The 17843-nt window shown below is 43.2% G+C and overlaps 1 pseudogene; it reads right to left on the reverse strand.

The window, feature by feature from the left end:
• Positions 1-6944: 6944 nt before the first annotated feature.
• LOC119535925 lies at positions 6945-9498 on the reverse strand (annotated as a pseudogene).
• Positions 9499-17843: the final 8345 nt, after the last annotated feature.

Below are 17843 nucleotides of genomic sequence, written 5' to 3' on the forward strand. Positions count from 1 at the left end.
GAATTGTTTTATTAATTTCCTTTTCAGATTGCTCATTGCTAGTGTATAGAAATACAACTGATTTTTGCATGCTGATTTTGTACCCTCCAACTTTGCTGAAATTTGTTAGCACTAATAGAGTTTTTTGTGCATTCTTTGGGGTTTCTCCCTGGCCCTGAGAATGATATTCAGAAGCAACACGACAGCTTCAGTGTGGGAACCTGTTGAAGGTGACTCTCACGTGAAGGAGGTGTACCAAGGAGAGGAGGCCATTCCACAGCCAGGGCAGCAGCAGGACTACTGTGTGCAGAGCAGGGAACACCTGCTCACAGGAGAGCGTGGAAGCCAGGTCCAGGCAGAGCCCTCTGTCAGCAGAACAAAGGGGAAATGGGTATTAAGAGATCTTGAATGTTCTGGATGGAAAGTGATAGCAAGTCAGGCAAGACGTGGTGTAGGAGCACCCCACTTTGTGCATTGCTGGTGTTCTTTTTTCTTATTTCTCTGAGAAAATAGAAGAATGGGAAGACAATGTTCCAAAGCTTCACCCCCCACCTGTCTCCTTACATCTGTTTCCCTACACTCTGCCTTTCCACCTGTCCCAAAGGCCCACTGTCCTTACTCCTGCACGTCACCCATCCTATGAGGCCCAGATACCCCCTGCCCTTCAAGGACGTGGTTCTGGCAATTTCCCCCTCTCCTCTTCCCTGCACCAGTAACTTTTCATTCTTTACTAGATCATCCTCATTGGCACGAGAACAGGCTGTTATTTCCCCAAAATTGAGAAACAATATCATCCTGCAGCATGCTCTCCCCCAGCTACCACCATAATCCCCTGTGTCCCTTTGCAGCAAAATTTCTTAGAGTTGTCTTCTTCCCGCCTGGGATTTCTCTCTTCTGTTTTCTTCATTTTGTCTCAAAACACTTATCATATGGGGCATAATCTCCCCACCTCCACCTCTGTTTATTGTTTTTCACATATTCATGCTCCCCTGCTTAGACTGTAAATACCATAAAAGCAGGATATTTTCTTGCTTCTTCCACTCTTATATCCCCAGTTACTAGAACAGTATCTAGCACAAAAGTGGAGTTCAATAATGATTTGTCTAATGAATTAATAGATTTTAGTGGGTTCTAGTGAAGAACTGAGATAAATATGTTGAGTAGTCTATCTGTTCTCCAAACTTTTTGAAGTATATATATGAGAAATTTGAGCATTTAATAATTGCACAGCTCATGCAATTGAGCATATGCCCACTTTGTGTCCCAACTGCATCTCAAATTGAACACAACCCAATATCCGACACCTGGTTCAAAAATAGAATGTTACTAAGACCCCAGAAGCCTTATTACTGCTCCTCCCAATGACCATATTTTTCCTTCACTCCCCTCAAAATACTCTCCTGGCTTCTTAAACCATAGATTAGTTTTTCACTATTTCTGAACCTTATGTAGATGGAATCTTGTGGCAAGTACTTCTTTGAATTTTGCTCCTTTGTAGTTTTCAGTGTATGTCGTTCACTTCCTTGGTTAAATGTATTCCTAAGTGTTTTTATTATCTTTGATGGTATTGTAAATCAAGTTGTTTTATTAATTTCTTCTGATAGTTCACTGCTAGTGTATAGCTACAACAGATTTTTATATGTGGATCTTGTATCCTGCAACTTTGTTTAATTTGTTTATTAAGTCCAATAGTTTCTTTGTGGTTTATTTAGGATTTTATCCATATAAGATTAATTAATCTGTTAATAGAGATAGTTTTACTTCTTTCTTTCCAGTCTGGTTGCCTTCTTTTTCTTGTCTAATTGCTCTGGCTAGAAACTCCAAGACAATGTTGGTTAGAAATGGTGAAATGAGCCTCCTTGTCTTGCTCCTGATCTTCGGAGGGGGAAGCCTTGAGTCTTTCACCATAATAATGGTGTTAGATGTGAGTTTTTCATATATGTCTTTTATCATTTGAGGAAGTTCCATTCTCTTCCTAGTTTGCTGAGTGCTTTTGCCATGAAAGCAAGTGTATTAGATTTTATCAAATGATTTGTCTGCGTTGACTGAGGTGATCATATATTTTTATTCCTTCATTCTGGTAATGTGATGTATTAAACTGATTCTCATAAGTTGAATCCCTTGTATTTGGGATAAATCCACCTGATCATGGTGTACAGTACTTTCAGTATGCTGCTGCATTTGGTTTGATAGTATTCTGGTGATTATTTTTGCATCTGTAGGCATGAGGGATATTGATCTGGAGCTTTTTGTGGTGTCCTATCTAACTTTTGCATCGAGGTAGCGCTGGCCTCATAGAATGTGTTAGAAAGTGTTTTACTTTCCTCTTGCTAAAGCAAATACCATGCCATGGGTTGGTTAAACAATGGGAGTTTATTGGGTCACAATTTTGAGGTTAGGAGACATCAAATCAAGGCATCACCGAGTCAATGCTTTCTTCCTGAAGACGGGTGTCCTGGGGCCGGCTGCGTTCTGATCCCTGGTCCCCGGCTCCTCTCTCACGTGGCCATGCACACAGCAGCCTCTCCGGGCCGCTCCCTTCTCTTCTGGGCTCCACTGATGTGCAGCTTCTGGCTGCTCCCTCGGCGTTTTTCTCCTTTCTCTGTTACTTTCCCCATAAGGCCTTCTGTAATAGGATTAAGACCCATCTTGGATCACACCTTATCTGAAATAGCCTCATCAAAGGGAACTATTTACAAGGGTCACACCCACAGGAATGGATTAAGTTTGAGAACATATTTTTCTGGGGTATGTGGCTCCAAACCCCCATAGTATGCCCTCTGGACCCCAAAAGACATGTTCTTCCCTCATGCAAACTACATTTTTTTCCATCACAACACCCCAAAAGCCTTAACTAATTTCAGAAACAATGGTGAGGTCAAAGTCTCACCAAAGTCGGTTCTGGATGTGCTCTGTCCTGGGCACAAATCCCTCAGCCCGTGGACCTGGGAGACCTGGAGAAGGAGCTACCTGCTTCCAGCATACAGGGGAGGGACACGCATGGCACAGACGTTCCCATTCCAGAGCGGAAAACTTGGAAGGAAAATGGGGGTCATGGGTCCCAAACCATTCCAGAACGCAGTGGGGCAAATTCCTTCCGATTTCAAAGTTTGCGAGTCATCTGAGCATATTTAGAATCTTTTTAAAAAGTTCTTTTCTGGAATATCCCAAGTCCTCTCCTTTCCAGTGATGGTTTCTAATGCTTTAGCCTTCTCCTTTGCCTGGGCCATCACTTCCCATATCTTTGCATGCTTTGTAATCTTTTGTTGAAACTTGGACATTTTGATATTTTAATCTGTTATCACTAGAATTTAGTCTCTGAGGTGTCTGTTCCTTAAACTTGTATTGAACTAGTGTTAAGACACAGCTTTCCTTAAATGCCAGGGACTAAAAAATGAAAAAAAGGAACAAAGAACGTACCTTTCCCAGTCTCGGCAGATCGGCCTCCCCGAGTGCTCCTTGTGTGATGGGTTTAGCTTCTGGGACTCCCTGGTCTTTTCGGCCTATGCATCTTTTCTGGAGCACGCACCTGTGGCTCTAGGAAGTCCCCATTTATGTGGTTCTGAATGTCCCCTCTTCCCCAGGAAACGGTTTCCTCACAGTCTGGGGCACTGCACTGCATGTCCTGCAGCCAGCAAGCCCTAGCCACTGGCAGCCACTTGATGACCCCCCACAGCGTTCTGTAGAGCTCAGTGAGCCGCCTTCTACAGAGATGGAGCATCGCTCAGTCACCCCCAGACCTATTGGGCCAGACACACTTGCTCCCAGTATGTGCACGAGGGTACCTCTGCTCCCTCCAGAATGGGTACCAGGGATCCTCATGGGAGCAGGGCACTGAGTGGGCAAGGGGTGGGAGTGGGACCAGCCAGGGTGCCCCAAGAACCCATTGTTTTTTTTAAATTAAATTCATTTTTATTGAGATATATTCACATACCATACAATCATCCATGGTGTACAATCAACTGTTCACAGTACCATCATATAGTTGTGCATTCATTACCGCAATCTATTTTTTTGAACATTTTCCTTACACCAGAAAAAGTGAAAATAATAAAATATGAAAGTAAAAAAGAACACCTAGCCCCCCCAATCCCACCCTATTTTTCATTTAGTTTTTGTCCCCATTTTTCTACTCATCCATCCATACACTAGATAAAGGGGGTGTGATCCACAAGGTTTTCACAATCACACTGTCACCCCTTGTAATCTACATTGTTATACAATTGTCTTCAAGAGTCAAGGCTACTGGGTTGGAGTTTGATAATTTCAGGTATTTACTTCTAGCTATTCCAGTACGTTAAATCCTAAAAAGTGTTACCCATATAGTGCATAAGAATGTCCACCAGAGTGACCTCTCGACTCCATTTGAAATCTCTCAGCCACTGAAGCTTTATTTCGTTTCATTTCGCATCCCCCTTTTGCTCAAGAAGATAGAACCTGTTGCTTTTAAGTGACCTTTTTCTTGATTCAGTGCTCAGCCTGTCACTGCAGTTCTTTACGTGTTTTCAGGAGCTTTGAGAGAGGCTGTTCCTGGTGGTTGTTCCGAGCTCCTGTGGGGACAGAGCACTGAAGCTCTCGTTCTTCCAAACTGATCAGGGTGAGCCTAACAGGCATGACTCTTGTTATTCCTTGCAGTTAAGCTACCAGGAAACAGTCTGACCCTTTGAGTCTTGCTTCAAGAATTGTTGGGTGGGCACAGCAGCGTTGCGGAGTTCCCTTACGGGTAAGTGCTGCCCAGTTCTCTGTTGGAGACTTGAGGGTCGTCAGCACACCTCCCGTGTTTTCTCTCTGTGCACTTCTCTCATTTCCACTACCCCCTGAACTCTGGCTACCTTGGTCTCTCCAGCTCTCAGCTTTGTCTTCTCAATCGGGGGGTATACTTGGCTTTGTCTGGGTTTTCTCTTCCATTTTTGTGGCCTGGAATCTTAAAAGGTGATAAGATTAGGTGCTTTTAGGGCTTGTGTCATTTTTTTTCCATCTCTGATGCATCCTTCAGTGCACCCTTCATTGCCTGATGGCCTAATGTCTTGAAAACCATTTTTCCATTTGTCTTAGTTGCTTGAGTTTGCAAAGTAAATCTGGCCCCAGCCCCTTCATCGTGGTCAGGAATCCCAGACATTTCTCTTGAGTCAGGAAAAGCAGCACCAAATGTTGGGTTGACCTCGCTAGGCTCTTCTCTTTCTTCTGCGTTGGGGTGCTGCGGTGATTTGAAGCTCTGTACCTAGAAAAACACGTTCTCAGTCTTAACCCATCCCTGTGGCGTGGACCCATTGTAAGGAGGACCTTTTGATGAGGCGACTTCAGTTAAGGTGTGGCCCAGCTCAGTCAGGGTGGGTCTTAATCCTACTACTGGGCCTTTATAAGCAGAAGGAAATTCAGACAAAGAGAGAAGAAAGACAGGGGAAGCAAGAAGCTGAAGGTCAACGGAACACAGAAGAGAAGGGACAGGCCGGAGAGGCCGCCGTGTGCACGTCCACGTGACAGAGGACCCCAGGGCCAGGGATCGCTGGCAGCCAGCCCAGAACGCCACAGTCTCTGAGGAGAAAGTATCGTCTTGGATAATGCCTTGATTTGGACTTTTTCTTGGCCTCAAAACCATGAGTCATTAGATCCTCACTATTTAACCAACCTGTTGCATGGTATTTGCTTGAGCAGCCAAGAAAACAAAAACAACTGATACAGTATTTCCACCATGCCTTTAACAGTTATTTTTTTCCCAAAAAACTGAATTTATTCAGTGCAATTAATAACCCTTTATTCTGACTTTATTTTCCTGTTTTTTTTTTTGGGGGGGGGTACTAAAATGTCCTTTTATGAAATGGTAGTAATTGTAGGTAGTCACCGTGCCTTTAAAATGTCCTAATCGGTCAAGATAAAAAATTAGTAACCAATATTGCTCCTAAAATTCTATTTCTAAATTTTAGTTTGCAAGTAAAATCTAAAATCCTAGGAATCACTGCTTTAAACAACTTCTGGGCTTTATTAAGGTGGACATAGGGTCCAATGTGTGCATATTATTCTGTATTTGGATTTTCTTGTTTATTTCTCTTCTACACATCCATGTGGTTACAATACTAACATGACTTTCATCTTAAAACTGCTATTAGCAATTTAATATCTTAAATTTATTATTGTTTAGTCATTCCTATACTGTTCTAATGTATTTATTACTTGATTAGTATGAATATTTTTATCCAAATTAACTTCCTTCTACCCCCAAAACCATGGATTATTTTCACTGGATAGAGCCCCCAAGGAGGGATTTACAAGTCAATGACAATATACAGTTTTGCTTTTGTGTTCAGTTCTTATATATCACTAGATTCCAGCAAAAAGACAATTTAAGCATTGCCAACATTTTTAACACCATCGCCAAGAATGAGCTTTAAAAATACCTGGTAATTTGGTAGACCAAGTTGTTTTAATTTTCATTTCTTGAATTGCTGGTGAGGTTACACTTTCTTGCAATGATGTTGTGTCTTGAATTCCCATATTCATCCCTCCTGGCCACTTCTGAGAGGACTTTGGGTATCGACCTTTGGAATCTCAGTTCTTTATATTTTGGATGATAACCACTTAATCTTTTAAACTGTCCCATTATTTTCACCTATATTGTGGCATTCCATTTAATATTTATTCTACTGCCTTTGGGTGGGCAATTTTTCTTTTATTCTCCAGATCTTCAGGCGCATCTGTCTTGTGTGTAATGATTTCCTCATTGCTTTGGTAATCAAAAGTTTATCTTCCCTCTACAGCTGGGATAAAAATGCTGTGCTATTTTCTCTAGTTATTTTATAGATAAATGGAGTGGAATCTAATTAAAAGCGGAGACCTGGATATTCTGAAATTAACACACTTTTAAAACTGCAGAACTTTCTGGAATAAGTGAAATTTGCTGAGATAGTCCCCAAGGTGCACCTCTCACATCTTAAAATGCCAGATGTCACAAAACTAATCTTCTCCAGTTAGGGGAGAAGCTGGGCACGAGATCCAAGAATCAAAACTTTCCACTCTGCTTCAGCGGGTCTCGCACTCTGCGGGTGTCTCGAGTGCCAGTGTTTGCACATCTGTGTCAGCATCCTCACCTCCCTGACTTCATGAAGCCGGCGGGAATACTGACTCTTGGCTCTTCCGGTGGTGGATGCAGGCGACTTGTGATGCGTGATTGTAACAACACGGACCCCGCACGGGACCTCACACTGAAGTGTCTCTGGCTACAGAGAGACGTAGAACTGGGTGTTCCATGGGGGAGCGAAGTGAGACCTCGGCTTCAGGAGCCTGGAGCACTCTCAGACCCCGTTTCCATGTGGTATTTGGCACAAGCTGGAAGCTGAGTCACTCAATACTGTTTCTATTTTGCATGGGAAGCTCTCGGCTTTTACTTCTCTCCGTTAGCCTGTGGAGAGCTACCGCGCTCAGGGACACTATGGCTCCAGATAAAGACAAGCTCCTCCAGGCTTCTGGGGCTTGCTCTGCTCATTCACCAAATACTGCAGGATGCCGGCCTCAAAACCCAGCACCAAGCACCTGCTCTGCCAGCCCTGGAGGAGGTTGGCTTCTTTGCTGAGCACGCCTTCCAGCGCCGGCTCCCTCCTGCGGCTGCCTCTCCGGGACGCGCTGGTGGCCGCCGAGCCCAGCCACCGCCGAGCTGCCGGACGCCCCCCGGCCCGCAGGGAGCAGGAGGGCGAGGAGCCCGCCGAGGGGGCGCGTCTGCTGCTGCCCCCGCCGCGGCTGTCCTCGTGCGCCCGGAGCGCTGGGGACAGCTACCCGGACGGCCCCGGCGCTGGGGCGCGCGGCGGCGGCTACTGCTGCTTCAGCTTCTGGCGCTGGGCCGCGCGGCCGCTCCCTTCAACAGTTATTTTTACAATGTATTTTGTCCATATTTAATATTTTTTCTTGGAGGGAAGCTTTTTTTTTTTTTTCCAAGTAACCTAATCCACCATTGCAAGAAGTAGGACGCCATATGATCTATTTTTATTTTATTCGATTGTAATCAGGGCATGTGGCTTGTAAACCTGTAAAAATCTATGTTAATGGTCCAGTATAAATTCCATGGGCATAAGAAATGAATGTATAGTCTCTCCTCATAAGTTACAGAGTTCTTTCTCAATTTACCAAAGCAATCTAATTATTTGTATTATCTACATACTATTAAGTATGTGTTTTATCTACATTTACATCCCTTTCTATTTCCAATCTCTCTATCCCTACCTGTCATCCCTCTGTTTATCTATGATCTATCATATATAGCTCTAATCATCCATGTATCTATCCATCTGTCTATTCTATCAAACCATCTATCAATCCATCTGCCTATCTAATCATTTATCTCTGTCATCTATCTAATGATATAATCTATTTAACATCTACCTATCTAATTATCATCTTCATATCTATCTCTAACCATCTATGATCCATCCATCTGTCTAATCATCATCTGTCTAATCTATCATCTCTCTAATGATCTAATATATCTATCCATCCACCTATCTATTCATTTTCATCTTCATCTCTATCTGTCTACCTGTCTATCTAGTTTATCTCTATATCTTCTTTATTCATAGTATTAGCACAGATGTAAATTAAAACCTCTCACTATGATTGTACCATCAAGTTTTTTTTTTTTTTTTTTTTTTTTTTTTTAATATTCCTGGGCATTTTTACTTCATTAGCCTGGCCACTGTATTTCTTAGCTTCTAAAGGTTTACAACTGTCACACCTTCTTTCTGGACTTTAGCACGTGTAACTTTATGTGGCTGTTCATCCAGCCACAAGATTGGGGTGATTCTCCTCCCCAGTGCAGCCCCATCCATGTCCCCCTGGCTCAGCAGGGCCACGCAGGTCCCCCCAGGGCCAGCAGCAGCTGGCAGGAACATGTGCTTTCCCCGTGGACCTCGCTGGCTTCTCAGGCCGAGTCGCTGGGCTGATGTGGAAGCTGGTCTTCTCCGGCAGGCTGTGGGGAGAGACAGGTCCTTGACTTCTGCCTCCCATGAAGGAGGTTACCGTGCATTGCTCTTCTTGCCCTGAGATCTGGAGTGAATCCCTGTATCCCCAAAAGGATCCTGAGGGCGGGCTGTCTGTCCACCTCACTATGACCCTAGAGAGGATGTGGGAGGGATGAGGGGTTGGGAAAGTGTTTAACCAACTATCTTCCCCAATTCCCTCTTCCTTAAGACTTGTGTCTGACAAATTGGTTCCCAAGTTGCTTGTACCAAGTTACACCCTCATCCCTAGTGGGTAAGCGTGTCCATTTCACTCTCTGTGTGCCGTCACTGTATTATGCAATTTTTATTGTAAAAACAAGAATGACTGGTATTTATGGAAATGTCGCATGCACCAGGCACTGTGCTGAGTCCTCTGTGTTCACTGGCCCCAGCAGGCAGGTCTGTTATTTTCCTGGTCTTGTAGGTGGTACTGAGGGCTTAGAGGTGTGCTCAGGATCCTTGCTTTTCAGAATTCAGCACCAAGACCTGGACAGACCCAGCAGCTCACCCAGGAGCTCAACACTTGCAGGTCCATGGCTGAGCCCTTCTTTGTCCTCAGGCAGTTTAATTCCCAAGGCTGCTTTCCTAACTATTAAATGTAACCTATTTGCAGATTAGATACATTTTGTAATTTGACAGGCAATATTTATTTGTGTTTTGATTTGCATTAATTCCTTAAACTTCACTGGTTTCCACTCCTACAAATTGTTCGGCAGTTTTTCCATCTGCCAAAGGTAGTAAGGAAAGGATCACAGGAGAACAAGGCTTGTGGATGGGGAACGTGTTTATTTAGGTGTTTTGCAGGCTCTGGAGTAGACTTTTACAGACAGAGAATCAGAGCGAGCAGGTGTTAGGGTGGGGACCAGGAACGAGGAGAATGGTTTGAGGGCCCAGACGGCCCCTGGGGCTCTGGGGAGTCTCCTGCCCCCTGGGCGTCCATGGGGCTGACACCAGCTGAAGTCCAGGTGTTCCGGGTAGAGAGGGGGACAGGACAGGTGTCAGGGAAAGAGAAGATGGACGGGCCTTTGGTGGTCACAGCGCTTTCCTGTGCCGTGGACTTTATTGGGTTGGGTTGGGTGTTATGCTTAGAAACCCTTGGAAGCTGCAAATAATAGGTACAGCAGGCAAGACATCTTTTGGAGTAAAAGTGTGTGAGGAGATTCCAAGATGGGTGAAAGGATATGAGGTGGCCCCTTATTCTCCATCAGGAACCAGTGAGCTGGGACTCTGGGCCTAAAGTCTCAGATGCTGCCTTACCTGAGAGGTTCAGCACATTCCTGTGCTTCGGATATGGAGTGTGTCACTGCTCATGGCCAGGAGCCCAGATTGGCTGGGGTCCCCTGGGGCTCGTGGCCGGTTTCAGCTTGCTACAGCTGCCAGAATGCAATATAGCAGGAATGGGTTGGCTATTACAATGGGGATTTATTAGTTTTCAAATTTATAGTTCTAAGGCCATGAAAATGTCCCAGATAAGGCATCAACAAGATGATACCTTCTCTGAAGAAAGGCTGATGGCATCCAGGTTTCCTCCATCAGAAAGCAAGGCACATGGCCGGCGTCTGCTGATCCTTTGCTCCCGGGTTTCATGGCTTCCTCTTTCAGCTCCTCCAGGGGCATTTTCTCTCCAGACTTCTCTGGGTGTTTCTCTGAGCTTTTTCTGTATCCTTTATCCTCTTATAAAGGACTCCAGTAAGGGGTTAAATGCATCTTGAATTGGGTGGGTCACATCTCAGTTGAAACAACCTAATCGGAAGGTTCCACCCACAATAGGTCTGCACCCACAGGAATGGATTAAAAGAATATGGCATTATCTGGGGTGCATAACAGCTCCAAATCAGCACTTGGCTAGAACCTCAGATCTTGCACTGGCAGCAAATGGGGACACAGCAGCTGGCCTGGGAGCAGCAGGGCTTGCAGCAGCTGGCCTGGGAGCAGCAGGGTTTGGAGCAGCTGGACTGGCAGCAAACGGGGACACAGCAGCTGGACTGGGAGGAGCCACAAGAACCACAGCCCCCCTTGGAGTCCCGGCGGGAGCCACAACCCCCCTTGCAGCCCCCGCAGGAGCCACAGCCCCCCTTGCAGCCCCCACAGGAGCCACAACCCCCCTTGCAGTCCCCGCAGGAGCCACAGCCCCCCTTGGAGCCCCCACAGGAGCCACAGCCCCCTTTGCCACAGCTGGTGCAGGAACAGGCTGGCACACAGCAGCACACGGGCTTGCAGCAGCAAACGGGCACACAGCAGCCGGAGCCACCCCCACAGCCAGAGCCGCAGCCCCCGCAGCCTCCGGAGCAGCCAGAGCAGCCCATGGTCCTGGTGGGTTGAGGATGGAGTTGGTCAGAGGAGCAGGTGGAGAGGGGAGGTGGTCAGGTGTCGGGCCCCCTGTGCCGGGAGCCTTTGTGTACCTGTCGGGGGTCAGGTGGGATCTGGACACAGGGTCCTTCCTTGTTCCTCTTTGTGCTGTTTCTTCAGGGTCATGTTGCTTGCCAGTGAGTGCGTATTTGTGCAATGTCTAAATCTGGTCTCTTCGCAATGTGGATGGTATTTATAAAACCTCATTTCCAGGATTCTTAGCTTTTCTGTAGGGATGGGAATCCTACCTGTTCTTAGGTGGGTGCGTCCTATTCTCTCTGCCGGGCTCTGCTGGACCTCTGCGCCTGCTCTCCCCCGGAGGTAAACCAGCCCCGGTGGGTGGGGACCGGGTTCAATCCTGATGTCTAGAATCCCCTCCCTTAGGGATTATTTAGAAGAATATCACCTTCAAAATAGCCTTTCTGGTATTTTCTTGGTTGTTTGTTACTTCAAACTAATTTTTATTCCTTATCCACACAATAACACACCGTTTATAAAGGCAAATGGTACAAAAAAGTTGGTGATGAAACCAGCGGTTCCCGCGCCTGCGCTCCGACGCGTCAGGTGCCTTCTGCAGAGGGAGGCGCCTCAGCGCCCGAGCGTCTTCTAACGGTGTCTGTCTTCGTCTTCTCGGGTAGTTCTTTTTACGTTATGGATCCATTGCCTTACGGAACACAGCAGCCTTATTGCGGACTGTGTGGGAAACTAAACGTCTTGGCAAGCGAGCAAAGGGCACACGGTCGCCTGTTGGAGCAGGGCAGGGCGCCCCGGGAGAGGGGGGCCGGCGCCGAGAAGCACAGCTGCGCCTGCCCCGGGGGGCTGGAGGTGGGAGCTGGAGCGAAGGGCCCTCCTCAGTCGGAGACGTTACTCAAGGTCAGGAAAAGGTGGAGACGAGGAAAGACCCTTCCTCGGGTGAATTTGCACATGGGCGAGGTAGGGTCACCTTTCACGTTCTCCATGTGCGCATCTAATTGACCCAGCACCATTTATCCAAAAGACTCTCCTCCACCACTCTGCAGTGCCACCTAGCTATTAACCGCGTTTCCATTTGGGTGGGTCTGTCCCTGGGATTTTCCTTCTGTTACAATGCTCTATTTGTACGTTTGAATATCACACACTTTTCATTACTATATATTGATATCTGCTAGGGTAAATCTCTGAAATTTGTTTCTCTTCATGGTTTCTTAGTCATTCTTGGTACTTTGCATTTCCATATAATTTTTGAATTATGTCATTTCCCCCCAATTTGTCAGCTATAATCATCGATAGAGATCACATAGAATAGTTGGGAAAATTTGCAAAAATTGACTTCTTTCAACACTGAATTTCAGTCTATTAACATTGAATATCCTGTCATTTCTTAATATTTTCCTTAAGTTCTCTCACTAATATTTTAAGGTTTTCTGTATAGAGCTTTTGTGCAAACTTTACCCAGTTTATTACTACTAGACATTTGACTTTTTTGGTGGACTATTGCATTCTTTTGAAGAATTTATTTTATAATTGTTCATTGCTGCTATATAGAAATAAAATAGACTTTGTATACTTATCTGGTATCCACTGGTTTTGCTAATTATGTTAATTAATATTTTTATTTACTTAATAATTTAAATGATAACTTCAATAGTTTATCTGCAGGTTCTTTGGTTTCTATCGCACAGTCATGTGTGCCTGTTTTATTTCATTCTTTCTAATTCTCTTAACTTTTATTTATTTTTCATTTATTGCATTGGTTCTTCCAGGACAATGAGGAATTTCTGTGGGGTTTGTGGACATTATTGTCTTGTTTACAAACTCAAGGGCAAAGATGAAAACTTTTCACCACGAAGTGTTGTGTTTGATGAAGGTTTTTATATTATCTAGCCCCTATTTGTTTCAGCAGTTGCCTTTTTTCAAAAAAATCATGAATGAATGTTGAAGTTTATTAAATGCTTTCTCCAAGTTCATTTAAATGATCACAGGATATTTTTTCTTTATTCTCTTATTGATGTGAATTATATGGTTGGTTATTTTTTTGACTTTTTTCCTGCAATTTTATTGAGATATAGTCACATCCCATACAAACATCCAAAGTGTACAATCAGTTATTCACAGTATCATCATATAGTTGTGCATTCTTCACCACAGCCAAGTTTTGAACATTTTAATTACTCCAAAAAATAATAATAAAATTAAGAATAAGAATAAAAATAAAAGCAAAAACAACACCCAAAACAACCCATCCTCCCATACCCCCCATTCTTTTTTTATTTTTGCTTTTTTTTCTGTAATTTGTTTTTTTTTTCAATTAAATTCAGTTTTATTGAGATATATTCACATACCATACAATCATCCATGGTGTACAATCAACTGTTCACAGTACCATCATATAGTTATGCATCCACTACCTCAATCTATTTCTGAACATTTTCCTTATACCAGAAAGAATCAGAATAAGAATAAGAAATAAAAGTAAAAAAGAACACCCAAATCATTGCCCTCCAATCCCACCCTGTTTTTCATTTAGCTTTTGTCCCCATTTTCCCACTCATTCATCCATGCACTGGATAAAGGGAGTGTGATCCACAAGTTTTCACATTCACACCGTCACCGCTTGTAAGCTACATTGTTACATAATTGTCTTCATGAGTCAAGGCTGCTGGATTGGAGTTTGGTAGTTTCAGGTATTTACTTCTAGCTATTCCAGTACATTAAAACCTAAAAAGGGTTATCTGTATAGTGTGTAAGAATGTCCACCCGAGTGACCTCTCGACTCCTTTTGGAATCTCTCAGCCACTGAAGCTTTATTTTGTTTCATCTCGCATCCCCCTTTTGGTCAAGAAGATGTTTTCAATCCCATGGTTGATTTTTAAGTGCTAGACACACCTTGCCTGCTGAAATAAACCAATCTTGTTCTTGATATATGACTGTATTTTATACTCCTAGATTTTCCTTGCTTATTGTGATTCCATTGTATGTGGCAAGTAGTTTTTTCTTTTGCTGCTTTCAAGATTTGCTCTTTATGTTGCCTTTCAACATTTTGACTCTGAATCATCTGTATGTAGATCTCTATGTGTTACTCCTAATCTGAATTTGTTGGGCTTCTAGGTTATAAAGCTTATAAAAGCCAATTCATTTCTGGTATTTTGCATAACGGCAGCATTTAGCAAACCAGAGCAGTTCCCTATAAAATATTTTGTTTTTCACCATGAATTTTCTCATGTGAAATACAGCTGAAGATTTTCCTAAATTGACTTAGAATTGTTTCCTTAGCATAAGAATATTAATGCTAAAGAATGAGTGATCACTGAAGACATGACTTTATTCATGGCACAAATAAGCATTTTACACAGTGTGAATTCTCACTTGCACTACAAGTGTTGCTGTAAGAATAAAATATGTTGCATGCTTTTTCATTTAATAACATCTCCTGAATGAATTATCTGGCACTACCTCAAGGGGATTCTTTTTCTGGTAAAGACTTTTCTCTCTTGCTTTACTTGTCATTCTGACACTGAGTTTTCATTGCATACCAAGGCTTGTGCTTGGTTGAATGTAAGTGCACAATGAGTACAGACATAGGTTTCTCACCTGTGGAGTTCACACTCATTTTAAAGGATAATTTTTAAAATATGGCATTGGTATATGGATTAAAGACATAGAATTTATCTCGCATGTGGTTTCTCTGATTAGTCTGTCATTTGGCATAGTGGACGAATGCTAGTTCACTTTCATTATTCATATTCTGAGTTCTCTCATGTTGTATATCATCAGGTCATCTACCAAAGGCTTTGCTGCATAGGTGACTTTTATATCTTTTATCTCCAGTATGAATTGGCTTAGATTCATGAAGTGGTCAGGATGGCTAAAGCTTCTACCAGATTGATTGCAATGTCTTTTTCAGTGTGTGAGTTCTCTAGCATGTTTAAAGTTTCCGTCAAGTGCTAAAATTTCTTCCATATTCAAAACATTCATGGTATGAGTTCTCTCACGTCATCTGAGGTCAGAATACTGACTGAAACCCTTCACATACATGACCTTCATAGGGTTTCTCTCTAGTGTGAGTTCTCTCATGTTGTCTAAGGTTACTAAAATAAACTAAGGTTTCCCAAGATAGGTGATATACTTGTGTCACTCCAGTGTGTTTCCTCATGTTGTCTAAAGCCAGAACAATAAGTGAAGACTTTCCCGCAAAGGTAACATTCATAGGATTTCTCTTCAGTGTGAATTCTCTCACGCTGTGTAAAGGTAGAATGACAAGTGAAGGCTCTCCCACAAAGTTGCCATTCATAGGGTTTCTCTCCAGTGCAAATTCTCTCGTGCTGTGTAAAGGTAGAATGATGACTGAAGGCTTTCCTACAAAGCTGATATTCATAAGGTTTCTCTACAGTGTGAGTTCTTTCATGTCATGTAAGGTTCGAATGATGAGTGAAGGCTTTCCCACATATGTGACATTCATATGGTTTCTCTCCGCTGTGAATTCTCTCATGTTCTTTAAGGAAAGAACAATGAGTGAAGGACTTCTCACAAAGAAGACGTTTATAGAATTTCTCTCCAGTGTGAGTTCTTTCATGTTGTGTAAGGATAGATTGACAAGTGAAAGCTTTCCCACACTGTGGCATTTGTATGATTTTTCTCCAATTTGTGTTCTCTTATGTACTCTAATGACAAAATAATGATTGAAGACTTTCCCACATAGGGGACATTCATAGGGTTTCTCTCTATTGTAAATTCTCTCATGTAGACTAAGATTAGAACATTGGGTAAAGGCTTTACCATGTAGACAACATTCATATGGTTTCTTTCCAGTGTGAATTCTCTCATATAATCAAATGGTAAAAATTTTATCAAAGGTTTTTTTTTCACATAGGTGGCATTTATATGATTTCTCTCTGATGTGAGTTCCATTGTACTGTGTAAGGCCAGAGATTTGAATAGAGGATTTACCAATTAGATGACATCCATATGATTTACTTCTATTGTGAGTTTGCTTTTGTTGATTAAAAGATGACTGCTCAGAGAATGGAAGAAGATAGTGGTATAGAGAGGAGTGGAAGCTAGTTTGTCCCCCTGGAACTACTAATAAGCAACCAGTAACAACTAGTAAATAATCTGGAATAACTGTGGGGGAACAAACATGATGGTCCACTCATCATACACCAACCTGAATAAGGAGGAATGCCTGAGATTGCAGAATAAAATCTGTAAGCAAAAACTGTGGATCCAAGCTGGGAGCCCCTCTCCCCAAACAGGACCTGAACTGCAAAGTCTCACAGTGCTAGAGAGCAGCACTTTCCCAGCAAGTGACTATAGCTCACCTAAGTTCCAATTGGGGTTTTAATTAGCAAATATGGACTGCTCAATACAAGATATGAATCCCCAACAGGTAGGCAGAGGCTTTTGGTGACAACTGACCTTGGAGAGCCAGAGAGTGGCCATGGACTGTCCCTGAAGGGGGCTTTCTGTCCCTTTTTCAGCTCAGTGGAGAAAACCTCAGCCATTTTCAATTCCTAGCACTCTGACTCAGACAAGGGTGGAGATAGCACAGGCAGAGAGACTATTCAAATGTAAATGACCTCCCCCTAGGGGGTGTATCTTTCCTAAGAGGAAGAAGGTGGTGCCAAGCTCTACTACCCACCTTTCATTCAGAACCAGACCCCAGAGCCTGGGGGAAAAAAGCCATGGGCCACACATCCTTACAGCAGTCTGAAGATACAGGCTGACAGGTGCCACCTGCTGGGCAGAAAAGCACAGTGACTTGAGGCCTCACAGGGTGTACCAATCTTCTAAGACACCCTCAGGGAAACCAGATACTATTCTTTCCTTCCAAGACCTGAGCCTGTTCTGGTCTGGGAAAACCTGATTAGGGTAACCAAGGAAACCAGATACCTAAACAACAGAAAATGACAACCTACACTAAGAAAAATGAAGTTATGGCCCAGTCAAAGGAACAAACTTATGCTTCAACTGAGATACAGGAATTTAAACAACTAATAGTAAATCAATTCAAAAAGTTTAGGGAAGATATGGCAAAAGAGATGAAGTGTATAATGATAACACTGGGTGTACATAAGGTAGAAATCAAAAGTTTGAAAAAACAACTGACAGAATCTATGGTAATGAAAGGCACAACACAAGAGAGGAAAGACAGAATGGAAACATACAGCAGCAGATCTCAAGAGGCAGAAGAAAACACTCAGGAACTGGAGAACAAGGCACCTGAGAGCCTACACACAAAAGAATAGATAGAGAAAAGAATGGAAAAATATGAGCAACATCTGTGGGAATTTAAGGACAAAATGAAATGCAGGAATGTATGTATCATTGGTGTCCGAGAAGAAGAAGAGAAGGGAAAAGGGGCAGAAGCAATAATAGAGGAAATAATCAATGAAAATTTCCCATCTCTATGAACGCAAAAAATCACAGATTCAAGAAGCACAGCATTTCCCAAAGGGAATAGATCTGACTAGGCCTACACCAAGACACTTAATAATCAGATTATCAAACATCAAAGATAAAGAGAGAATCCTGAAAGCAGCAAGAGAAAAGCAA

The sequence above is a fragment of the Choloepus didactylus genome, chromosome 6 (genome assembly GCF_015220235.1).
Source record: "Choloepus didactylus isolate mChoDid1 chromosome 6, mChoDid1.pri, whole genome shotgun sequence".
Classification (NCBI taxonomy): domain Eukaryota; kingdom Metazoa; phylum Chordata; class Mammalia; order Pilosa; family Megalonychidae; genus Choloepus; species Choloepus didactylus.